The sequence below is a fragment of the Phyllostomus hastatus genome, unplaced genomic scaffold (genome assembly GCF_019186645.2).
Source record: "Phyllostomus hastatus isolate PE091 unplaced genomic scaffold, TTU_PhHast_1.1 phas_scaffold_345, whole genome shotgun sequence".
In the NCBI taxonomy this organism is placed as follows: domain Eukaryota; kingdom Metazoa; phylum Chordata; class Mammalia; order Chiroptera; family Phyllostomidae; genus Phyllostomus; species Phyllostomus hastatus.
The window spans coordinates 4,128,031-4,153,857 of NW_025334024.1; the positions used below are offsets into that span (position 1 = coordinate 4,128,031).

At 50.1% G+C, this 25,827-nt stretch overlaps 1 protein-coding gene across 3 annotated transcripts in view; it reads right to left on the reverse strand.

The window, feature by feature from the left end:
- Nucleotides 1-25,827, reverse strand: part of KIAA0513 (KIAA0513 ortholog) — a 55,710-nt gene that overhangs the window by 22,047 nt on the left and 7,836 nt on the right. For 2 of the 3 annotated variants that reach the window (XM_045818529.1, XM_045818527.1), the window contains exon 1: nt 23,918-24,051. The exons of the other annotated variant lie outside the window; for it this stretch is intronic. The gene's annotated coding sequence lies outside the window, so the exon portion shown is untranslated. Of the gene's footprint in view, nt 1-23,917; nt 24,052-25,827 lie in introns of those variants that run through there. 3 annotated transcript variants of the gene reach the window in all.

Consider the following 25,827-nt stretch of genomic DNA (forward strand, 5'->3'; position numbering starts at 1 on the left):
GTAACCATGATCATGCGCACACATGGACAGTGGCCGGGAAAGGACGGAGTGTGTTACAGGGCGGGCACAGAGGCAATCTCCCCTTTTTAGCGTGTTCTTTACCACAACAATGCAGTCTGCAATAAATAAACATTCAGAGGAAAAAGGGAACAAGTATCTTGCAATAGTTCAAGTGGTCGGAAGGGCTGTGTCTATTTACCAAAGCAGAACCCCCACACGGCACAGGACGTGCCAGATCAGCCCCGATTGTCTCGGCTATTTCTGGGTGAGCCTGAGGCTAGTGAGCAGCTCTCCCAGTGCCTTCCTAGCTAGAAAATTCTGGGAGTGCATGAGTCATTCTTTCCCAGAAGCCTCCTCTGTGGGCTCAGGAAGGAGGGGACAAAGTGAGAAGACAGGCACCAAGAGAGGGCCCAGTCCTGAGCACCATGAGGGCACTGTGGCTGCAGCCTGCGGGCCCTGGGGTCCCATGCACTGTCATCTCACGCCACCGCCCCTGGGCCCCCAGCCCAGGCGTCTGGTGTCTCTTGGGAGACAAGGCAGGGATGCCAAGCCTGTTCATGGAACTAACAGCAGGGTACAGGGGCCCCTTGTGCTAAGGGCCTTGAAGCCATCCCACCCTTTCCTCCAGGAAGGAAATGTGTGTAATCACGGGCCTCTGTGCAGGACAGGGTGACGGTCACTCCGAGCATGCCAGGATCGCACACTTCAAGTGACTACCTGTGCTGGGCCAGCCGGAGGGCACAGAGGAAGAGAGCCCAGCAGGGACTGACCCCATTGGCTATGCTCAGGACCAGCCAGGTGCTGCCATGCAGGGCCGCAGGCCCAGTGGTATCAGACCTAAAGAGTTTTCCAGAGAATGCTGAAACCTACTATGTGAAATCCTCTAGTTCTTCAACCTTGGCCCCTAATTTAAACTTACTTCACAACACATTGTGGGCCAAAGAAACCACATCTGGGGATTGCCTGCCCCCACCCCCCCCCCATCCATTTGCTTGTTTTGCACACAAGGAGGCCCCCAGACCTACTTTGGATCCACATTCTGAGACTCAAGGTTTTAAACTATGGTGGAATCTCAGCAGTTCCAGAGTGTGGATATCAAAAACTCTTTTCTACGGACTGGAAGCAGAACAAACCTTTCCACAACTTGCACTACTACAATTTATTTCCGAAACCTTATGGCACGAGTTCCTACCAACCAAATCAGGCTAAAATTCCAAGTCAACCTGTAACTTCCATTGGCTTTAACCATCTATTCAGTCAACAAATATTTATTGAGCAGCTGTGTGCATCAACCACTGTGCAAGGAGCTGGGAACACAGCCATGAACAAAGCTGTGTGGAGCATCTGCTTGTGTGCGTCTGTGTGCCGGAGGGCGGGGGAGGGAAAAAGACAGTTAATGAAATAAAAACCCAGAGACAGTCTCAAGGTGATGCCCTGAGAGAGCTGGGAGGGGAGGCGTCTTTGGACTGGGGGTCAGGGAGGCAGATGCCTGAGCTAAGATGGAAGATCAGCCGGAAAGACTCGAGGGTCTGCTGAGCAGAGGAGAGTGCTCTGGGCAGAGGGAACGGCCTGCACAGGGGCCCCAGGCAGTGACGACTTTGGAAAGCTCGGGAACTGGTAAGGCTGATGGGGTGGAGAGCAGCTGCTCTCAGAGAAGAGGTTTGCCAGGTGGGCTGAGCCAGAGGTGCAGGGAGGGGGTGCCCGGCACAGTGGGAGCCTGGAATGTGTTCTAAGGATGCAGGGCAGCCGTGAAGGGGACTGAGCACAGGCAATGGTGGAGAACAGGAGAGCAGAGGGGCCAGGATCACATTCTGGCGGAGGTTTCCTGACCTTCAGCCTTCACCTTCCGCCCAGCCGTTTCCCGCCACAGCGGGACCAGCTGCAGAAGGAACTTGGAAGAAGATTGCCTTCTTGTGGCTGCTTAGCCACATCCCCAAGGGGCTTTGCTCAAACTCTGATTTCCCCAACATCCCTGGGCAACCAGAGGTAGGACTTCCTTAACAAGTTGGCCTTGAGCAATCAGAGGAGGTTCCCTGGGGGAGAATCCAGAACTTTCTGTAACTCTGCTCCTGGCCAACAACCTCAGGCACCCCTCTCTCTCTTACTGTTCTGAAGAACTCAGACATGCTGCTTCTCCCACAAAAAGACTTCGAAACCTTTCCGCACCAGCACACGTGACACACACGGGCTCATGTTCACGTGCACCTGGCCTGCCTCTCCTCTCGCATCAGCAAACCAGGGCCTGGAGAGGTGAAGCAGGGGCCCATCTACACCCAGCTCGGACGGGATGGAGCACGGAACCCAAACACAGCAAAGCCCGTGCTCCTGCCCACCATGCTGCCCCTGCGGCTGCTTCCCTGATGCTTCCCCAAGCACACGTTTCTAGAAGTGGAGCTGGTGGCTCAGAGGTTTGTGCCCTGTGGAGGCTATGATGGCACCCCCAGATCACCTCCTGCAAAGTCCGTGCTGTGGGGTAGATACTCGGTGGGTTTCACATGTGCGCCTTCATTTCAACTGTAAGGTCAAAACACCGCCATACCCTGAACTCAGAACCCTGACCGGTTTGTTCCACTCTCAGGTTAAGTGCAGGGCACTGCTCAGGGAAGGGCAGGTTCACTTTGAAGACGACAGAACTGGGACTGGCGAGCCAGAGCACGCCCCCACCCCCAGCGGCTGACTAAGGCATCTGGTTTGATTGCTTTACCTCCTGATTGGCCCACACAAAGGAAAACCAACCTCTTCCCCGAGTTTCAGCTCCACTCTGTCAGGCTGGAAAAATCATTTAAGTCTATTGGTTTCCTATTTTTGGAAAACGTGAATTTGAATTTGCTTGCCCTAATCATTTGGATTATTACCAAGACGGATGAGCTGACACATGGAAGGTCTTAGAAGCAGCACGTGGGGAGCCAGGCCAGCCCCTCCCGGCTCGTGGGGGCGGGCTGCACAAGACCCCCGTGACAATGTGAGATGGCTGAATACAGAAGCTGAGGTTGCTATTATCAGAGCGGTGGATGATATCAGACCATTTGATGCTTTCCAAGGCACAAAGATATGTAAAATTGGTTCATTCTTGACCACTCCATCAAGCTGCTAGGGCAATATTTCATTTTCACTCCCACCTTAGACAGGAGAAGTCGGGCTGGATGGGGGAGGTATGTGGCCATGTGGGGTCTCCTGGCAGGTGGGTGGAGAGCAGAGCCACGTACTGTTCAGGACTAGAGGTCACAGGTCCCTTGCAGATGCTGCCTGAGCTTCTGCTACATTTTGACCTCTCTTCAACCACAACTTGCATGTCATCTTCTGGAGCTAACCTCCCCATAGAAAATCTGTCTTGCTTTACCTAAGTGTGTCAAGGCCCGGAGAACATCATGCAGAACTGCACACCCCGACCGAATGTGGATTACTACACTAAAAGACCCTCTACCCTGAGGCCCCAGTTCACGAGACTTGCGGCCCCACCTGCACCCACGCCAAGGTTCTGTCCAGAGAGAAGGGGAGGGTCTTGGAAAGGCAGCACCCACAGTCACCAGACTCATGATGCTAACACTGGGATTTAACCCTTGAAGGACAGTTACCTCCCTTGATGTGGGCACCCTACTTCATTCAGGCAGCCTTCTTTGACTAATGCAGTGACTGGTCAACTGAATGTCCCCTATGGCTTTTCAGTAAATGTCTTTCAGGAAACATGCCCAGAGAACGCAAGAGAAGTAAGTCTGTTCTCCTTCCGTGGCTGCGATCACAGAGTGCCCTGAGGAGCCTGACTCCGCATGACCTGTGATGGAAGGGAAGGGTCAGTGTGAGCGGCTACGGAGGCCAATGAGCCTTAGCCCATCCAGGAAGGGGGCTGGGGCTCGGCCAGGAGCAGACTTTGGGTCTAATGGCCTCTTCTCAGCTGGACGTGTTAGCTGGACAGTACCCAGGGCTAGAGGAGACAGCCTGGCCAAGGGGGATGCTGTCTCCTTGGCCTCACCACGTGAGGCCCAGCCCAAGGAGCTGAGCGGGGATGCTTTACACCTCGACTGAGGTTCTCAAGCTGGGCCAAGGCACCCGACATACCTGAGCAAAGCCACAGGGGTGCTGTGGGCTGTTTCAATTTTTTGAGGGAAACACGATCATAACTTGACACTTGCTGAACTCAAAGCAAAGTACTAGCTCGAATAGTTTCACCATTAGATCACACTATGTTCCTTTAGATGGTGCCGTATCTGGGTGAGGCTGGGTTTTCGGCAGTGCACCGTGATAAAAAGCAAGTATTGCACAAAAATCAATGTGGGACAGGAGAGCAGCCATGTGCAATCTGATTCCAGGGTTTAGAAGCTGAGCCCAGCAGGTGTACATGTCCCGTTAGTATGTAATTACAGGAGCTTAAGGATGAAAGAAATATTTGTTAAATGGTGTGGTAGGCGGAGGAGTGGCTCTGACAAAAGGATTTTGCAGATATGATTAAGGTCAGGGCCTGGGGATGGAGAGATGACCCCAGATTATCCGGGTGGGCCCGACATAACCTCAAAGGTCCTTATATGAGGGAGGCATGGGGTCAGGGTCAGAGAAAGAGATAGGTGATGCTCTGATGCTGGTTTTGAAGGCGGAGGAAGGCGCACACGCCAAGGAGTGCAGGTGGCCTCTAGGGGCTGACAAAGGCCAAGGAATGAGATCTTCCTCTGGGGCCTCCAGAAGGGACCAGCCCTGCCTGCACCTTGATGCCAGCCCAGTGAGGCTGATTTTGAACTTCTGCCCTTCGGAACTGTAAAATAGCAAATGTGTTGTTGCAAGCCACTAAGTTTATTTTTTAAAGCACTCACAGGAAACAAACACAAACAGCTGGTATGTTGTTAGGACATAAATACTTATTAAGCTGCGTGAACTATTAGGTATTTGTTTCAGCCTAGGGTGCCAGGAGGAAAATGACTGAGACACTAATGTTCTGTGAAAGTTTGGGAACCTCTGGCCCAGGAGGGGGGCCCAGGCCCGTACTTGCAAAGCCCTTCCCTGCCACTGGAGCTTCCAACCCGACTGCAGGCCCACACATAGGTCCCTGTTAAATGGGTCCTTCCCAGCACTCAGTCAAGCTCATGGGGGCCATTTAGTTCTTATTTCCCTGCATTGGAAACAGGCTGTCAGAGGAAGCTTTAGAAATAGGAAAGAGGAAGAGAAGCCTCTTGATCTCACTCTCCCATCTCCATTTCTGTGTATTCCTTTCCAGTCTTTGTCAATAGGAAAACCTTTCTTTCTTTCTTTTTTTTTTCTTTTAACCATTTCAAGGCCGAGAGAAGTCTGAATTTTTGCTCTGCAGCTAGCTGGTGGCAATCCTTCTTGTGACATCTACAAACACGCAGGCACCCACTGAATGCAGTTCTCCGGTCCCTGTAGAATGTTCTATTTCAAGCTGACTCAACAGAGGTCAACAGTCAGTCTGGGTTTGGCTGTAGGACCTCTGGCCTAGATTTCTGGTCTCTGGGGCTGTCTTGAGATAACTGAACTTGATCAATTATTAGATTACTGTCATCTGCTGTTGTTCCGCTATTAAGTGACGTAATAATGAATGATCTCCAAGAAGATCGTGCCTCACCGAAAAAGCTGGAGGAGAGGAGGAGGCGGAGAAGGAAGGGAAACCTTTCCACAAGCTGCTAAATGCAATCACCCCATAAGGGAAGTGCTGTGAATACGATGGATGAAAATGTGAATTGCTTGAGGATCCAGAGAACACTCCTCTGCTCCCCTGCGCACCAGTCTCTGCCCTGGCGGTTTCGGGAATCACGGGGTATGGGAACAACTTCTATATCCCCCTCCCCTTCCCCCCTCCCCAGCCTGCCACAAATAATGAGCCTCAGCTGCAGTGGCAGATGCTCCTCCTGCAGCCCCATGTGCACTTGTTCAACACACTCAACGCTGCCCCGGGTGCCCCAACCCCCCTGCAGTCACTAGTCTGGGAGGGTCCCCAGCTGGCTGCCTGGGCAGGCTGTGGTGAGGACTCCCAGGAGCCCCACAGCCCAGCCAGGCGGCAGCAGCAGCAATGGCAGCGCAAGCCCAGGCTCTTAAAAAAAAAATCGCTTCCTGTTGCTCAAAACCTCTCGAACTCTGAGACCACAACAAAGACTTACGTCTGCCTCTGCCAGCGTCTGAACAGCTCAGCCCTGGTAAAGCTCCTGACAAACAAATCGGCTCATCATTTTCTGGCTGGCTCATAACTGTCTTTGCCTTGGAAACAGAAAGAGACTTTTGGGCATTTGGGGCTATGAAGCAATAGTTGTTCCAATGAATGAATATGTGTCAAATAAGAAGAACTGTCACTGATGTCCTTTTAGATGTCCGTGTGTTCGAGCAGCTGTCAGACACACATTACATCCAGTCACTGTGGATTTAGGGCCACTTACAGGCCAGTGGGATCGAAGCATCCCATTACTGCGGCTGGGCAGAGAGTGTAGTGGCGTTTCCTCCCAGCCAAAGCAAAAATGGGAACCATACTGGGCATGAAATTCTTTTCATTTTGACAAATTCATCTGCAAAGGAACTTTTTCCAGACATGAATTTAAAAATGAGTTTGTCGAGGAAGGTCCTCATATGAAAAGATGCTATTATAATGGAAGTCTCCAACAAGGTCTGTAAAAGATATGGAGATGTTGACATACATTTTTAAATAACACTCCAAAAATCTGAAGGCATCCATTAAATCAATTTGGCACGGGCATTTGTCTGGCCGGAGCATGCTACTAGGCGAAGATAGGATCACCCTGGTGACTCAGTGATGCAGCATCACGCACCTGGAGACGTCACAGTTAATATGCCCAGGAGGGTCCACCTCCCAAGCAAAGTAGAAACGGATTCATAGATACAGAGCAGGCTGACAGCTGTGTGTGTGGGGGGGCGGGCAGAGTGGGGTTAGGGGGCTGGGTAGGGAGGGGTGGATGGATTGAGCAAAACAGGAAAAAAAGAGAGAAAACACTCATGGCCACAGACAACAGTGTGGTGATTGCCAGGGGTGGGGGGGCAGAGGAGAGGGTGTGTGGGGGAGTAAATGGTGATGAGGGGAGACCTGGCTTGTGGTGGTAAACACACAAAGCCGTGTACAGATGGTGTGTTTTGGAATTGTGCACCTGAAACCTGGGTAATTTTGTTAACCAGTGTCACCCCAATAAATTCAATAAAAAGGAAAAAATAGCAGATGTCCCCAAGGGCTTTTGGCAAGCTCCAATCACAGACTGTTCCTGGCCGATTTCTCTGAGAGCACCTGTGGTGCCAACACTCTGATCTGATCATCAAAACAGGATCCATGTGCTGAAGTTCCCAGCAGGAGGGGACTGCCCTTCTGCTATGCACCTGGGAGAGGCTGCTTGTTCCCCGGGATACAACAGCAGCAGCATCTTAGGCAGCTGCAGGGGCTCCTCCTGTGGGGAGCATTGCCCAGTGAGGACAAGGACATGGGCCGCGTGTGGGCACACCTGGCTCCCACACAGGATGGCCTTCCTACCGGCAGCTGGTTTGGAACAGGTAACCCTCTACAAGGGAGCGCAGTGCATCTGCATGGGCATCTGATGGGAGAATTCTTCTCCTAAGTGTTAAGGTCAGTCTCTCACTGGCTGCACTCTTCGTGGTCCAGGATTAATGATCTTAGGACCATGCTCCCCCAGCGAAGTTCCCTGCCAGTCAGCAGCCTCTTCTGTCTTCTTCACAATGGGATTCTGAGGGCCACAACCATACCAGGCACACAAATTGCTCAGTGCATATCTGTTGTTGAAAACTTTCATGTCAGGGTTCAACGGTGACCTGCCACAGGCTGCTTCCTCCACCCCTGCATTCAGTCAGCTGGCCCTGGCCCAGCCAGGCCCTGCCTGGTCTAATCATCACCACGCACTTCCTCCCACTGCCCTTGGTGCTCAGAGAAGGAAGAAAGCAACTTAATTAAGAGAGACAGTTCCACTGAAACACAAATCTGTTTTCTATATAGGTGCTGTGGGCAAAGCACTGTGCGAAGAACAGTAATTTAGACACTCAGCCTTGAAAAACTACATACCTAGTAAGGAGAATAAGACAAGTGTGTAAGTAATTGTGTGACTGGGCATGGGCACCAGCAAAAGAGGCCCAAGGGCTGGAGGACAGGCCCTTGCTCAGAACATGCAAGGCCACAGCCAAAGTCAAGGATACTGTCAGGGAGGACTGCCTGAGCTGCATCTCTCTGAAGTCTGAGTCAATTCCCGCTAAGTAGCGATTCCCGCCAGCAAAGCCCTGACGTTCCCATGGAGTGGGTTCCCACAGCGTGTAGCTCCCTTTGGTTTGTGGAATGTAACGAGCTGCCCCTGCAGTGTGGCCTTGGGAGTAACTTAACTACCTTCTTGTCTTCAACCTGAAGCAGGGACTTCCAAAGCATTCACAAGGTTTCTGATGGCAAAGTGTCAATAAGTGGCTTCCCAGCAATGCTCCTGACCAGAAGGAGCACTGGGTGGGGGGTTTGGGATGGGGTGGCTCGACACTCATGTTCAGGACCCTCATGGCACCCATTGAAATACAACCCCCAGCTCCCTGGGTTCAAGGTGCCCGCTGGGACATTCCTACATGTGGACAGGAGGAACTGGCTGTAGCTCCCCAGACAGCCCAGGCCAGATACGGATTTGGGGACTGTGAACCAGAGCACATGCAAAGCCCAGAACCACTCAGGGGGCAGAGGAGGGTTGAGCTTTGCTGCTGACAATGACAAGCGGTATCAGGAGGTGCGGGAGAGCCACAGAGCTGCTCTCTGGAGAGTAAGCACAGGCTGCCCCAAAGTTTTGCGCACAGCACCAGGCTGGGGGTTTGAGCTGGGGCTGAGTCCACGCTGGCCAAGGAACTGAGCACGTGGGTGGCGAATTATGACTCGTAGCCTTTTCCCAGTAAGTCTCTGAATCACTCTCTCTCATCTCTGAGGAAGCGGAGGTAACAGGTGAGAAGAGGTGAGAGAGGGCAGATGCAAACCTCCTTTCAAAGGGGGAGACGCTGTGAACTAGATGTGGGGAGACAGCCATGGCAGGGGACACCTAGAAAGAGTTTACTTACTAACAGGATGGCTCTGTGGGCACCGTGGAAAGGAAGCGGTGAGGACTGAGGTCAGAACCTCATGTCAAACCAAACTCTGGCACTGCAGTGTGTATGCTCACAGGCCCGTGGACGAGGGGTCCCGTGGAAGGAGTGCCCTGGGTGTGGGCATGGTGCTTGCTTGACAAATACATGACAGCTTTGAGGGCGAGACAGACACTGCGGCCTGCGTATTGTGTAACGGGGTGGGTTTATAAATACTGGATTTCATCATCCTGAGTACACTTTTGGTTTTTGTTTCGTTTTTTGTGTGTTTTAAGATCTCTGAAATCAGGTGTGCCTTATCATTGCTCTTTGCCAGGCCCACAAAATACAGTTGTCATCTGGAGACAAGGAGAGACCCTCTTTTTTTTTAAAGCAATTAAAAAGTAAACCCAAAGAGTACATAAGTCACAACCATGTCACTAAATTCCCTGAAAATGAATATTCCATGTAACCACCACCTGCCTCAGGGAGCAGAACATGCCCCTCCCCCTGAGGCCCCGCCCCCGGGGCTTGGCTCTGCCCCAGACGGAAGTGCAGGGAGCATGCTGATGGCAGAGACAATGGTATTTTACAGAAACCCATGGGCTTCCACGGCTTCAGAATAAGGGGCTTCTCTGAATGTGAAGAAGCTTTAGCAATGCTCTAACCAACTTATTTTGCTAATATTTTCCTCTTTATTACGGACAAGACTAATACTTGATAATAATTTATGACTGTAAGTAATTCTAAGGGAGTTTTTTTCAATACTGAATAAAAATTCTAAGTGAAAAAGAAAGCATTGTAGGATAGTTCAAATGGAAAAGTTTGATCTTTCTTCATCGTGTATAAAATAAAATGGTGACTCTCACAACTGATGATGTCTTAAATTCGACGCAGTGTGGAGGACACGCCGCCTCACCCGCAGTCCACTTGGAAGGACATCCGACGGCTAGTTGCCCGCTGCTAACAGGGAAAGGGCTCCAGCCCAGGCTCCAGCCCACACCCTCACTGATTACTCAGAGCCTGGGGGATAGGAAGCCAAAGGGATAGTTAACTCAGAGAATGACACAATCGGGATGCAAAAAGATTCTGGCAGACTCCACTGGGGGCTGCGTCTCAAAGACGCCTCTTCAAAACCACAGTGAGATATCACCTCGAATCTGCGAGAACGACTGTTATCACGAAGACAAGAGTGAACAAATGCTGGCGAAGATGCTGGTGGGCATGTAACTTGGCGCAGCCACAGTGGAGAAGGGTATGAAGATTCCTCAAAAAGGTAAAAATAGAATCACCGTATGATCCAGCAATTCTACTTCTGGATACTTCTCCAGAGGAAAGGAAATCACTGTTTCGAAGAGCTGTGGGCGCCCCTGCCTTCACTGCGGCACGGTTCACAGCAGCCAAGACATGGAAACGAACCGCGTGTCCGCCGACGGATAAGTGGATGAAGCAAATGCAGTCTACATGTGCAGGGGAATACTATTTGGCTATAAAAAAATAACAAAATCCTGCCACTGGTGACATGGATAAAACTTAAGGTCATTAGGCTAAGTTAAATAAGTTAGACAGAGAAATACAAATACTGTATGATCTCAGTTATATGTAGAATTGAAAAAAAAAAAACCCTCACAGAAACAGCAATTGCATTTGTGGTTGCCAAAGGAAGGGGGTGGGGAACTGGGTGAAGTGGCGACAAGGTACAAACCTCCAGCTATGAGATAAGTAAGTTCTGGGGGCGCAATGCACAGCTGGTGATCACTATGGTTAATGCTACTGTTTCAAATGCAGCAATTCTACATTTGAAAATTGCTGAGACAGTAGATCTTCAAAGTTCTCACCACAAGAAAAAAATTGCCACTGTTAGCTAATGGCTGTTGACTTAATCTGGTACTCGTTTTATAGCATACATACATCAAATCATTATGTGGTACACCTTAAATGTACACAGTGTTATATGTCAATATCTCATATAAGGCTGAAAAAATAAATAAACGACGCCTTTTGATAGCACATGTGTTAATTCCTGGGTGTTTGCTGAGGGCCTTCCATGTGCCAGGCTTAATGTGGGCGCAAAGAGGCGATGACACCATGGTTTCTGCCCTTGAATAGCACATAAATTACCATGTGAGGGTGTCCGACGTTTTGAGCCAAAGTCACGCAAGTCCACTATTGAGAGGCTGCTCCTTAGTTGACCGTACATGTGCTGAGTCTACGCGTTGACGTGAACAACAAAAAACTCTCGTCTGACCTCCAGCTGCACGACAAAAGTATCTGATCCACAGCAGGAGTGACGGCTTCACTCAGGTCTGCCAGGCTGCTCCTGGAACATTCTGTCTAATCCACACCTTGAAAGGAACAATCAAAACAGGAGTGGTGGCTTCGCTCAACTCTGCCTCCACCCGCCAGGGCTGCTCCTGGAACATTACGTCCAGTCTGCACCTTGAAAGGACTGACCAATCTCTCTCACGCAGGACACACCACCAAGAACCCACGGGCATTGTTCTCCTCACGTGTTTGGTCCAAAGCAACCCATTAGGATTCACTGTTTTGAAAAAAGGAAATAAACTTGCAAGAGCATTTTAATTTAATTTTGAGGGTAAAACAAAGATTTTTTTTGATATCGAAGAATTCAGAAAGTCTGTGTCCTTCATACCATCTTTGAAAGACTTCCTGGAGGATACAGTCCAGCGATCCAGGTGAACGAGCACAAACACACACAGGCCTGTCTTCCTCCCACACCAGAATCAACGAGGAGGACGAGAAAATGCCCCGTGTTTCTCCGAGAAGATGGACAGCGAACAGTATGCTTGGGGATGAAGGGAAAGGGAGATTACAGATGTTTCTCTAGATGTTGGTGAAGCTGAAGAGTGTATTAAAAATGTTTAATGCTAACCCTAACTCGTGAGGGAGGGAATCCATCAATGTAACCATAGGCAGGAAAGTCTCAGGGTGGGGGGGTGGGGGGTGGACAGAGGATGAGAAAAGCCTAGGAAAAAACTTAAGGGCATTAGGCTAAGTTAAATAAGTTAGACAGAGAAATACAAATACTGTATGATCTCAGTTATATGTAGAATTGAAAAAAAAACCCTCAAAAGCAATTTAATTTGGTAAGTGCTTTGTAAGACCATTCTTTAAAAAAAAAAATAAAGGAAAAAGGAGAGAGCTATTGAAGTTCTGGAAAGCACACAAAATGAAGGAAGGAAGGAATACAAAAGCCTGCCTGAAAATGGTGTCACATGAGCAATGGTGAGAAAGGCAAGGGCATTTACCGAGGGGTAAGTAACCTGGGAGACAAGGTGGTGGTCTGCACGTGTCTGAAGAGTGACGGAGGGATTGGATTATTTTAGTGGCCCCAGGGGGAAGGGTGAGCCTGACAGTGGAGCCCCCACACGGCAGTGGTCTCCACTCATGAGAACGGCGGCCCCAGAGTCCCCTTCTCAGGGAAGCCAGAAGCGGAAGCAGGAATCTCTGTTAGCAGGTTCGTAGCGGGAGAGGCTGTGGAAGCCCCAGGGCTCCCTGCCATGTCCACTGAGATAACATCTTAGGATGCTCAGTGCCAGCTTCCCTCCAGTGCAGCTGTCACAATGGTTACATCGGACGACGACTCCCATTCTATGACCTCTAGGAAGGAGCAAGCATCTAAAATGTCCACAGTGCACAGGAAAGAGATAATGGACCATCTGCTGGTTCCTCAACACAGTGAGAGAAGAAGACAGCATGATTGTCCACAAAGACCTCCTAAGAAAACCGTGACTCCACTGGGTCAGTGAGTGCTGGGACAGACCGTGGAAGAGACACACTCCCTGCCTCATGGAACATGTACTCTGGTGACCCTGCCTCCCTCGGTTCTGCACCAGTGCGGTAGGCTCTAGTACAAACCACAACTCACCGCGGCGCCAGGCCCAGAAGGGTCCAGGAGTTCAGTTAGTCCCCAGTGGATTAGAGAGGAAGGGAAAGGGATATCTGATTACATACCAATGGCTCCTCCAAAACCTAAGCCTTTGAGATTTCTTAGTTCTTCAAAAGTCATTCTAAGTCTCACTCAAAAGTCACACCTCATACAGTCATTTGGGTATCCATTTTGCACTTTACTAATATTTAGTTCATCCTAGGAAATTCCTCAGCGAATTGGTGAGCCCTCTAGTTTAAAGCAACGAGGAGGGATTTGGTGACAGCTGTTTTCCATTAATTTTTGCTATTAACTTACCGAGTTGGTTCCACTACAACCAAATGTTAGAATTTACTGCAAGGCACAACCCCCCTTAGTGAGCAGCTGTACCTCTTTAATAAAAGAAGGACACAGCTGACAATTTAGGGACAGCTGGATGCAATTTGGATATAGACCCACTTGGCCTTCCATCCTTTTGGGTAATTTGGCACAATGAGTCCACATTGCCCCAACCCCTGGTATGGAAATAGCTGCATTCAATGACTGGGTTGGGACAGGCTCCCGGAAAGATCTGGGACTTGGTCCTTCCCGAAGAACCCAAGGGAGGTCAGGGATGGGATTGAACAAACGTCCATTCTCTTCCCCAGTGGTGCTTTGCTGCCGTTGGCCCAATGAAGGGCCGAAGCAAAGGGCTGCGTGCCTGGGACACCTGTGTCTCTGCGGGAAGGAGGCTCTGGGCAAACCATGCTGGACACAGGGGTCACCTGGCAGGCCGCCGTCAGCCCTCTGCTTAAAAACCACTGGTGTTTGTCACCGCTTAGTAGTCATAACCCCCGTCATGCAGCCCAGTGCTCAAGGCGCTCTGCAATCCGGGGCCAGACAAAGCTGCCCACGCAGCCCTCCGATGGCCATGCCGGAGGGGATGCTGCCACTATGCTAAAGCCACCTTGCATAAGCATCTGGCTGTTGAGTTTTTCGAGACCAAACTTCAGCTTTAATCAGGCTAGTTTCACCTCCCTCCCTCCCTCTTTGCTAATGTTTTCTTCATTTCCCTGCATACGTTACCCACATCCTCCTGGCTAAACCTCTTGGCACATCCAAAACCTGCTCGTCAACATGGAGAAATCTTAAAATTATTATTGTGTTACACTGGTGTTTTCTAAAGGTCACTTTGTACTCTTTTGAAATTTTCCCTAGTGTTGAAATATGTTTAACAATATTTCAAAGGATATTTATTTAATCTACTGTAAGGAAATAACCAAAAATATGACCAAAAAACTATATGCAGCATTATTTATAACATCAAAAACTGAAAATAATCTAAATGCTGAACATTATTTTAATTCTGTTACATGAATTATGGCACATCACTGAAATATTATAGAGAACAATAATGAAAACATGGCACCATGAAAATGCCTATGTTAACTGGGAATGAAATAAAATATGAAAAAACGAACATGTAAAATCATGCTCTCCCAGTTCACAACAATGTAAGAGTAGCACAGGACAATGCCTCGGCCGTCCTGAGCACCCTGCACTGTCATTACAGGGATCAGGTGAGCTAGCAGGCCCCCCCCCCCCCAAAAAAGGCAAATGGCTGAAGAACTACACAGATTCTAAGTGGTATTAACATTAGGCATGTCAGGAACGTTCAGTCCGTGAACCAACAGAGCGATCGAAACTTTAAAGATCACGTCTGCAGCAGGAGCCCTGAAGGAAGTGGCCATTTCAAAAGTCCTGCTTTACAATTTTCACATGGTCTTGTATTCACCTGTGTCAGCGTGTGTAGATGGAGATTCGTGATGGAGAGTGAGCCGTACCAACAGTCATCTTGTTCAGAGAGTCCTTTAACAAAGCAAGAGCTACCCTTGCTTAAATAAAGGCTTCGTTTCATTTGAGTGAATGAGTGACTGAGTGAGAAAAAAAGAGGGAGAGCGAGCCCTGGCTGGTGTGGCCAAGGTCGCCAGTTCAATTCCCAGTCAGGGTACATGCCTGGGTTACAGGCTGATTGATGTGTCTCTCACACATCAATGTTTCTCTCCCTTCCTTTCTCTCTCCCTTGCCCCCTCTCTAAAAATAAATAAATAAAAATCTTTGAGAGAGAGAGAGAGAGAGAGAGAGAGAGAGAGAGAGAGAAATCTACTTTAGGAGATTAACTTGTCTGTCCGGAGACTAGCAACCTTCCCCACGAACGAGGAGCTATGCTGACTGCAGTGGGGCTGCTCCACGTGGCACTGCAGACCCTGGGCCAGACGGTTCTCTGTAGTGAGGCTGTCAGCTGCGGAGAATGTTTAGCAGCCTCCCTGGCCTCTACCACTAGGTGACAGAAGCACCTCCTCCTGGCTGTGACAACCAAAAATGTCTCTAGCTTTTTGCCCCAGTGGAAATCCGTCATCTAGATGAACTCAGACCAGCAATGCTGAAGAATCTCAATCATATTAACCCTTCATTAGTGTCACAGCTGCCTCCAAAATAAACCCAATAAAGGTCATCACGATGGCCCTTTGACAGTACAAGTCCCCACCTTAAATAGCTAACATTTGCAGTCAGAGGGAACCTTGTTCACTGAATTCCTCTAAAACGGCTCCAAACGGCAGTGACCGCTCAGTTGCCTCTGGAGCCGTGGGAAGGTGGTGGTGTGTCCCATGTGTCTGGTCACATGCGTTCAACCACTCAGCAACTGGTCTCGAGCATCTACAGTGTGCCCGGTGTTGGTCCAGGGGAACAAGGCGAGCCAAAGCCCAGCCCTCGGGGAGTTTGTGCTCTAGTCAGAGAACAAGGAGGTACACACACAGTCTCTCAAGGCCTTCAAAAGTGCTGTGAATAAAATAATAGGACGGATAGGTTCGAGTTGCACAGCCCAGTATGGCAGCCGCTTGCCACACGTGACTTTTGAGCCATGAGATGTGGTGCATTCAAACTGAGACGTGCCGACCACACTAGATTTTAGACTCAGCGCAAAAAAGAGAATATAAATCTCGTTAATAATTCTATATTGATTAGATGTAGGTATAATAATAGTTTGGATGTACTGGGTTAAATAAGATCCACTATCAAAATGATCTTGCCTGTTCCCTGTACTTGTTTAGTGAGGCTGCTAGAAACTGAAGGTGCCGCAGGAGGCTCACCCTGTGTTCTGCTGGGCCGTGCTGGGCCTGAGAGACCAGACAGAGGCGGGAGCTCCTTCAGCCTGGGACACTAGGGAGTGTCATTCCACCCTCTGGAACTGGAAGACCAGCATCCCAGCTAGAGGGAAGGCAGAACCACAGGGGCTCTGCGGCAGGACGAACCTGGCCCCTTGGAGCCCCAGCCAGCTGGTGTCGAGTGTGCAGTGGAGAGTGCACAGTGGCGAGTACACAGTGGCGAGTGCAGAGGGAGGGTGGAGAGAGCTGAGGCTGTCTGGGCTGCGGGCCAGACACTAGGCAAGGGCCTGGAGGCCAAGTTTAGGAGTTGGGACTCCATCCTGTGAGCCATGGAAGAGCACTGGATGGTTTGTGTCACGGGAACACCATGACCTGGTCTAGGCTTTGCAAAGATGCTGCACTGGGGTGGCCATGTGGGTAGACGACTAACATGCAAGCCGGAGCAGAAGCAGGGTCACCAGGCAGGTGTGAATCTCCAGGGACCCCTCAGCTTTTGGCTACTCCAGGTGACCTTAGAAGAGGACAGGAAACAAAGCCAGAGATGCTGCTATTAGTCTCCTACAGAATAGCTAGTCTTGTTAATTCTACTTACAGTCAAATTTTGATGATGCAGGATACCTCTTTCCTCACAAGAGTAGAGGGGGGAAGAGCGTATTCCCCCAGTCCAGGTGGGGTTCGGAGGGAGGTCCTGCTGCTCCGGGAAGCTCTGCATGACCTGCCCCCTCAGAGCAGACAGGTCATTGGAGCTGCTGCCCTTTGTTAGCCGTGCTCCCGCTTCCTGCGCTCCACCGCCAGCCCCCAATGAACTTAGAGATTGGGGGAAGGGGGGGCTTAGGTTTGTCGTTTTTAAATTTTTATTTATTAACTTGAGAGAGAGGGAGAGAAAGAGGAAGGGAGGAGAGAGGGAGAAAGGGAGCGGGGTGGGGGGTGGGAGAGAGAGGGAAAGACTGATTTGTTGCCCCACCCACTTATGCGTCCTTCCGGGGACTCTTCCTCGTGCCCTGTCCACAGTCAGATCTGGGACGACCCTCTAGCCCACTGACGACCCTCTAGCCCACTGACGGCTGGGCCAGGGCAGGTTTGTCGGTGTTTCGATCTCATCTAATTCTTTTACTTCATTCTTGCCATTTACAATGAACTCAAAATTTGGTTTTCTTCTCTCATGAGGCTTCCACCTCTTCTTACTGGGCCCCATTTTTGTGTTTTAGCTTCCTGGGTTCACCCCCAAGCTCCCCAACTCAAGGATGCCAGCTGCACAGCAGCCTTCTAGGCTCATTTACTCTGGCATTTTCCATTTGCTCTGCTGTCTCTAGATTCTCATTTCCCCCCAGCACGTTGGTCATTTTTGCCACTGGTGAGTCATTTGCTCTGAGTCATGCTCGGCTGTGAAGCCAAGGCCAGGGAGATGCCTCGGAACACACCTGGTTAGCAACAGGCTGTCCTGGAGGGACAGGGTCCACACGCAAGCACGAGTTTTCCTGGCACATTTGGTAAGTAGGAGAAAAAAATGGCCCTTTTCCTCTTTTTTCCTCCAGAGTTACCATTTCTCTCAGCATCTATGGAAAGAGCCTTAGTCAACTGGTTTCAGAGGCAGGAGGGCATTTCCAGAATGAACCTGGACACCCCAAGGAGGAAGGCAGGTCTTCTTACTAAGGTTCTTTCCTGTCATGCCGGGTGGACCTTCACAGAGAGGCCACTCCGGGACCACACCCACCCCAGCGCAATGAAGGCCCCCAGGCTGTGCACACAACTGAGAAGACGAGACCGGGAGACGACCCTAAATGTGCCCTGGCACCCGGCCCGGATCCTGGAGCAGAAAGCGGCCTGGGTCTGTGTGCCACTCCTGCCCTGCCCAGCTGTGTGCTGGAGGCAAATCACACCGCCTCTCCATGATGCCTCAGCCTCGTCTTCTGTGACACGGGGACAGTAACGGTGGCCGCACCACAGTGTTCTCATGAGGGTTAAAGTGACAACCCTCACGCAGAGTGCCAAGCACATTGCTGGGGGCAGCACAGTCACCCCAGTAAGATGAGCTACAGCCAGCACCACCTCACCCCTCAGGTGTGCAAACTGCCCCTCCCCCCTCTCCCCGTCCCCCTCCCCCCACCAAGAGCTCTGCACTGGTTCATCTCCTTGTCAGGGCTAACCCTGAAGTTTAAGGAACTTGACTCTGAAAATAAAAGATCTTCCCCTGCACTCTTCCCTCAAAGCCTCAGATGTTACCATTACAGACTCATTTCTTCTAAGCACTGTCCTTCCAAGAATAAAACTCTTGGCAGAGGTGTCACCAGCAGTGAGCACGTGGGAACAAACAGCTGACCAGGTCTGCACAGACCAGGTTGGAAAAGGCAGGAGGAAGAATGAAAGCACAGCCCACAGGGAGGGCTGGGGGTGGGCCTTGGGGACATAAAGGACACCAGATCTGTGGAAGGAGACACAAAAGAACGGCAGGATGATGCCACTGGGGACAAGGCTGGGAACCTGGAGGAGTAGGGAAGGCAGAGCCAGAAATGACTTTTCGCTAGACTTTTTTTTTTTTTAGGATTTTATTTATTTAATTTTAGAGAGAGGGGAAGGGAGGGAGAGAATCATCAATGTGCCTGAGACACATTGATCTGTTGTCTCTTGCACACCCCCAACCAGGGACCTGGCCTGCAACCCAGGCCTGTACCCTGACTGGGAATTGAACCCATGACCTTTCCATCTGCAGCACGACGCCCATCCCGCTGAGCCAGTCAGGGCTTTACTGGACTGTTTGTGTCATTTGAACATTGTAGCATCTATATGTATTACCTAATAGAAACTAATTCAATTAAATGAGTTAAATGAGGGAGGAGAGTATTTAGTATTGGGTAACACAGAGCCAGAAATACAAAGGTCTCTGAAGACGAAGGTGTAAGTCATTTTGGAATTTGGCTGGCAGCCTGCCCTGCTCTCGCCCACTCCCCTACCCCCTCACCATCACGTCCAAATGAGAAAAGTTGCGTTATGAAGTCCTGAATGGCCAATTTTTAGAATATCAGCAATACCCTTTCAGGGTCAAAATCTGAGACACTGAAACTCAGAACTCTCAAAACCTTATGAAAAAGCCTTTCAGACTCTCGGTAAACGCTCCACAAGGGAAAGCACAACCACTGATGATGTCACCGCATCAGGGCCACTGTGTAAGGTGCACCACTGGCGCGTCATGTTCAGCTGCATCACTTACTTCACCGTTGGGCATCAATGAGCTATTCCTCTAGCACAGGACCGGACAAAGCAAAAGAAGGAAGTATTAAAGGAAATGATCCCTGAAGGGCCCCTGCAGAGCCATGGAAGAAGCCCCATATCCTACCCTATTGCACCCCAATTAAGATGCACCCACCAGCCGGTGGTGAGGAGGAGGGAGGCCTCGGACTTTGTAATCAAAGTTGGGAGGTTCATCTGGTCCTGTATGACCTTGGGCAAGTCACTCCATTTCCCCAACCTTCACCCTCCTCACCTATGACATACTGAGATCACTGCTTACCTTGCAAGTTGTAAGGAGCATGGAAGCTTTAGCACAAATATCCAAACATTATCATTATCCCTAAAAATAACCCAGCACCTCCTGCCAGTTTTTCCCTTTAAAAATGTCACTGGATCTCGAAGGTGGGAGGTGTTATGCATTGAGTTACATCCCCTAAAAAGATATGTGGAGGTCCTGACCCCCAGAAGCTGTGAACGTGGCCCTATTTGGAAATAGGTCCTTTGCAGATGTAATTAGTTAAATCAAGGTAAAGGCATCATGGAATAGGGTGGGTACCAAATCTAGTCTGACTGGCCTCCTTACAGAAGCAGAAGCAGATGCACACACAGGGAGAAGAAGGCCACATGCCACAGGGGCAGTGATAGGGGGGCGGATGCGGCTGCAGGCACAGGACACCAGGGATCGCTGGGCACCACCAGCGGCTGGGAGAGGCACAAGCAGATTCTCCCTCTGAGTGCCCCAGGTCGCCTGCCAACACCTTGATATTGGATTTCTGGCCCCTGCAACAGTGACAGAATAAATTTCTGTTGTTTTAAGCCACCCACTTTGTGGCACTTAGTTACAGCAGCCCTAGGAGACTAATACAGGAAGTTATCTGGTTTTACTGTCTATTAAATGTGTGAGTTCTTTTCCCCAAGGGCCAGCTACTCAGCTTATGTATGACTGCCTCTAGAAAAAAACAAACAAAACGCCCCCCACCCCCAGCAGTATCTACCAAGGAAGCAATCCCTCCCATCTATGAAAAGGTCTGACTGTCATAAATACCATTCATTCAACCAATGTTTATTGAGCACCTACTAAATGCCAGGTACTGTTTGGAGCACCACTGATACCGTGGTAAATGGGGAGCAGACAGTAAAAGAAAGCATTCTCAAATAAGGTCATTTTTTATATTGTTATGAAAAAAATAAAACAGTATAATTGCATAGACTGAGTGGGTTAGGATCCAAAAGGAATTATCTTGACTGTTAGGGAATGTCCCATTAAAGATGTGATATTGGAGCAGTGACTTCATTCCCAGGGAGCCAGCCATGAGAAAATCTGGCAGAAGGAACCCCCAGTGCAAGGGCCCTGAGGCAGAGCAAGCCAGGCATGCTCGGAGCACAGACAAAGGCGGGACTTCTGTGAGTGAGAGTGTGCTCACTGATGAAGCCGGAGAAACAAGCAAGGTCGGTCAGCAGACTGAGTTTCAGTTTGACCCCGTGAGTACTGGGAAGCTGCGGGGGTGAGGCATGATTTGACTCACAGTGTTTAAAAGGTCACTCCAACACAATCGAGTTCTCGCAGCTGAAGTCTTTCTCACTATAACTTTTGTCCTTTGGTTTTGGGGATCTTGGGCCTGCCCAGAACAAGTCTGATAAATGACAGTCCTGAATCTTCTTTATGCTGGGCCCCAGGATCCTCCTGGCCTACCAGCTCTAAATCACTCCCCACTGCATCAGTTTCCAATGAATATGCTTGATTTCCCCCCTATAGCCATCATTAAGTGTGGTGTCTAGAAAAGAACACAATATTCTAAGGACGGAGCAGACTGGGACTATCACCTTTCTTATTCCAGGTCTATATTTGTATGGATGTGCCCCAATTTTGCCTTGCTTTCAAGTTTGTTTTGTACCACTGACCTGCTGAAACGTTATCTGCACAACCTCCCACTGAAGTCCCTTTTTTGATGCCCAGATCTAGAAAAAGGGGTTAAACCTTGTTCCTCCCTAATGAGAACAGCTGTGCAGTGTGTCTACTTTCTTTTAAGTGTCACCATTACCCAAACAATGCCATATATAAAAACACTGGATAAAATAAACAAAACTACTGGGTCAGTTTCTGAAGTTTCCCAACACGGCAGTTTTCCTCCGGATGGAGGACAAGGAAAACAATTATGGCAAGTTTCCCTACAATTGCTTTGGTCTCTTGCATCACACAGCTGAAGACACGTAGACTATTAGGAAACACTGAGCACTTGAGCAAAAGACACTCCCTGCAATCGTACTTCCTACTAGATTTCTCAAAGACTCATAAACAAATCTGAGCAGATGCAGACTATCTCAAGCATGGGGTGGGGAAAAGTGATGAAGGTGCATGTGTACCAGCAAGCTGAGCTGACATAGTAAGCAGGGCAAACGGTGGGAGAGAAGGACGCTCTGTCAGCAGACGCTGGGAAAGCCCTGCAGCCCTGAGGATGTGCGGACATTCTGACGGGATCCTTCCCACATCCCTTTCCACATCTGGTGTCACGTGGCTGGGCTTAACACGTTGCTTTGCCGCCTGGGACCTAAATGACCTTGAGCAAGTCACTTAGCCTCAGTGTCTTCATCTGTGACACTGGAATGAGGACACCACCTGTCACTCCGAGTTGACTGTGAAGATCAGCTGTGGGTCTGTGTGGGAAAGCCCTTTGTAAAGTACTGCCATGTAAAATCGAGGGGGTTATTATCGGCAAGAGGATTTTTACTCCTCCCTTTGCAGCTCTTTCCTGCAGCCAGTTGCCTTTTCATGACTCTTTTTTATCTTCCAAGGCTGCTTTTGATGTTTCTTTTAACCTGATTATTTTCTTTTTTGAAAGGGGAGGGAGGGAGGCATGGAGCATAACTCATCCCGCTCTAACCCTTTCGTAAAGACTGTCCTAGAGGAAGTCCCTACAGAGCCATTTGGAGTCACCATAAAGCAATTAACCTCTGAAGAACCAAAGTTATTGCCATGAAAAGGGAACCACATCTGGTCTCTGTGAATATTCTCCACTTTCTGGAATTCTGTAGTAAGTTGGTAATTTACTAGTGTCACGGAGTAGCTTTTCATTGTGTTTACTTGTTACATTCCCCAAAAATACAAACTATCTTCGCATTAACTGATGCACGCCATACTAGGGACAAATACTGCAAACAAACAAACAAACAAACAAACAAAAACATGGGAATGAATTCCAGAACCAAACGAGAGGCTTAAGATAATCTACTGATTACTGAGAGTGCCCACGTGTGTACCTTTAGCTATCTTCATTTCTTTAATGGAAAAAGAAAATCTCATGAGTCAACATTTTCATTGTGAGCTGAGCTCAGCAGCCTATGGCCCCACACGTCATACATGTAAGCAGTCCTATACATCTGAACAGAGTGGGAATGAAAATGAGTGACAGCCAAAGGGAAAGACTCTGAACAACGGGGGTATACACTTCCAAACAGAAATAGGAGAAGATGGGAAGGAGCACTCACATGCAATACAATCTAAGTCTCCTTTTTTTCTTTGCTTAATTCAGTGTTTAGCATTTTGGCTGCCCTGGTTTAGGCTTAAGGAGGAAGTGGGTCTAATAAAATGTATCTGAAACATTAGCATCAGGTGACAATGGCTTGGGTGGCAGGCTGGTCAAAGCAGCCTGGTCCTTGACAGATGTCAGCTTGCCTTGAGCACTGACTCACCACAGCTACAACCTCCACGTCAGGGCTCCTCACCTGTGCCAGCTCAGAGGCAAGTTCCTGCTCATGCTGCAGGTCAGCACACTTGCCTAGCACTTAATTAGACTGTCGGAGGAGCTGGCCAGTGCCCAGTGCCAAGTTTTTATCCTCTTCCCGGTTTCCTTCTCCCAAATCCAATCCACATACAACCTACGGAAGCACAAACCCAGTACAAGGGGAGAATGTTCACGGCTCTAGGAAGCCCAGTCCTTCCAAAGACCCTGGGCACTGGTTCAGCCCATCCTGAACCAGCGGTCCGACACTGACTTGTAACACCGCATTTGTACTGCTGTGCCCTCTGCAGACCTCCTCTTTGCTTAATGGCTTGTCGGGAAGAAGGGGAGCCCTGGCAAGGCACAGGCAGAGTTCACAGGGCAGGCACCCAGCGCAGAGCCCTTTCTCCCTTGCCTTCACTCTTCACCCATCTGCCACCTTGGGGCGGAGAGGCAGCAAACTTAAAACTGAACACACACGCACGACTTGGCAAATGCCTTTCCCATCTTGGTCCCAGGCAACCCCTCCCCAGCAAGCCTTTCCGGGAGTCTGGGGGTTCTTCCCCCACCCGACAAGACTAGGGAACCGGCTCCATCCCAAAGCCGCTTGACGACACCATCTGCCACCGGGAGTGGGGACACCTTGTACAGTCCCCGATACCGTGGGCTCTCCTTCCCATTTCTTCACCGCCGCCCCCAGCACGCGCGGACCCTGTAGGAATCCCTTCGGCCCAAGGCCCTCGACCCTGCATCATCCCATGACCCTCACCCCTCCCACCGGACCCCGAAGTAGCCCGAGCTATAGCCCCGGCGCTCCAGCTGTCGCCCTTCCGAGAGATCCCGCGCCGCCCGGGGACCCCGGGACCCGCCTTCCCTCCCACGGACATCGACGGGGCCCCTCTCACCACGACCCGCAAAGACAGGCGAGCGGACAGAGTGAGCCGGCACCAGATGGCTCCGCGGTGCAGCCACTGCACTGGCCCGAGAGCCGGGTCCTTCCGAGGCGCCCGCCCGCTCCAGCTGTCAGTCAGGCGGCCACGTCCGCCCCAGGCTGGGTCTGCGCAGGCGTGTGGGCGGCCGGGGAGCGACGTCACGTGACGGGACGGTGCCGCTGCCCCGTCCCGGCGCTCGTGAAAGTGCGGGGTCTGTCAGGGTCCCTGCTGGCCGGGGCCGCGCCTGGCCGTGGGGTCTGGTCCCCAGCTTGCGGGACCGCGCTCGATGTCCCGCGGGTCGCTGTTACGGAAGGTCCCGGGAACCTCGTTCCCTGGATCTGCGTAGAACTAGGATGTTCTCCTGGGCCACAGCTCCGTGAGCAGGTGGGTGGGCGATTCGGTGATGCCTGGTTCTGGTTGCTTCCCTGACCTGAGTGTCCTCACCCCTAAAATACGATTTGCCGTTTCCTGCCCGCCGCCTGTTCCAGAGTTAGGGTAGAGTGAATGAACGTACTTTAAATAAAAGACAGGGATGCACAGTATAGAAGGGCAGTTTGAGGCCAGTTTGTTCTTTTGAAAGAGGGCAACTTAAAGGCTCTTGGGTTCCATCTTATCCTGCTCCAGAAGTTCTGTCAGGCTGCATCTATTTCAGCAAACACGAACAATAAACACAACTTCCATGGAAGCCTTTTATAGTTCGAGAGGGAGGTAGTGTAGAAGCAGAAACTGACATCTCCCCGGTAAGTTTGGGGTTATGTCAAACTTGGTTCCCACACGTAGCAAAATTAAGTATCTGATTCTGGAGTACGGGCTCCACACCTCAGGCTCCAAAGACATTTCCACGGCCACACTGCAGAGCTATAGTGCCCTTTCTGGAGGCTGCTTATATGAAATAATAAAACCCTGTCTTTAAACAAAGGCAGTGGTATCCGAAATGGGGCTGAACGTTAATTTTAGCAAACCGGGTTCTCTGAAATTTTAGGAGTTGTGCAGGAGGAACTGGTGTCCTGCCACTTATGAGAAAAGATGACACAGATGGACCGTCAGGTAGCTTTCCTGTGCCCCAGGCGTGGAGCTGCTGGTCCCTGGGAAGAGGACCTATTGAACTCAGACTTGCTGGGGAAAGTTTAAGGGAACTATGTGAAGAAAGAAAAGCTGGGAGCTGCGGTTCCACAGGGATTCATGGGGCCTTAAGCGCCATAGTGCTTCTGGTCCTTCCCAGATGTGCTGGAGCAGCTCGGTATGGCCATCATGTATGAGAACCTGGCTCTCTGAGAGTTTCAAGTTTGGTGTGAACTCAGGCAGGGAAGAAGTATAGCCTTCACTTCCTCATGTGGACACCACAGCGAGGTGGACATGCTGTTGGTTCCTGCAAGTTCTGACCTGTGTCCAGCAGAAGAGGAGCCTGTCTTGCATACTTTATGGGAACAGAGGAGGATTACACCTGTGGCTGGAGGAAGTCCTCCTTTGGTTCAGTGAGCGGACCTAGCACAAGACACCACATCGTGCAGCCCTGACCTGGCTGGCGATACCAACTATTCAGGGAAATGGAAAAGAGTGAGCTCATTCAGGGTCAAATTCCATCTGGGGGAAATATCACTTCTCTTTAACAGAGTCATATGGATCTTCTCTCTTCCTATTTCATTAAAGGTCTTCTGACCTTGCCAGAAGGTTGGAGAGAGGCAGATGACCCAGCCATTTTTAAAAAGGAGAAGAAAAGTAAGTTCTGCAAACCACAGACCAGTGAACTTGACATTGGGCCTGGAAAATATTCAGAGCAGATTACTCACAAAAAATATTTGTGTCCCTCAGAAGAGGAAGCACCAATGAAAAGACTGAGTCATGCTAGGTTAACCTTATTTCTGTTGTGAAATGTACAGACT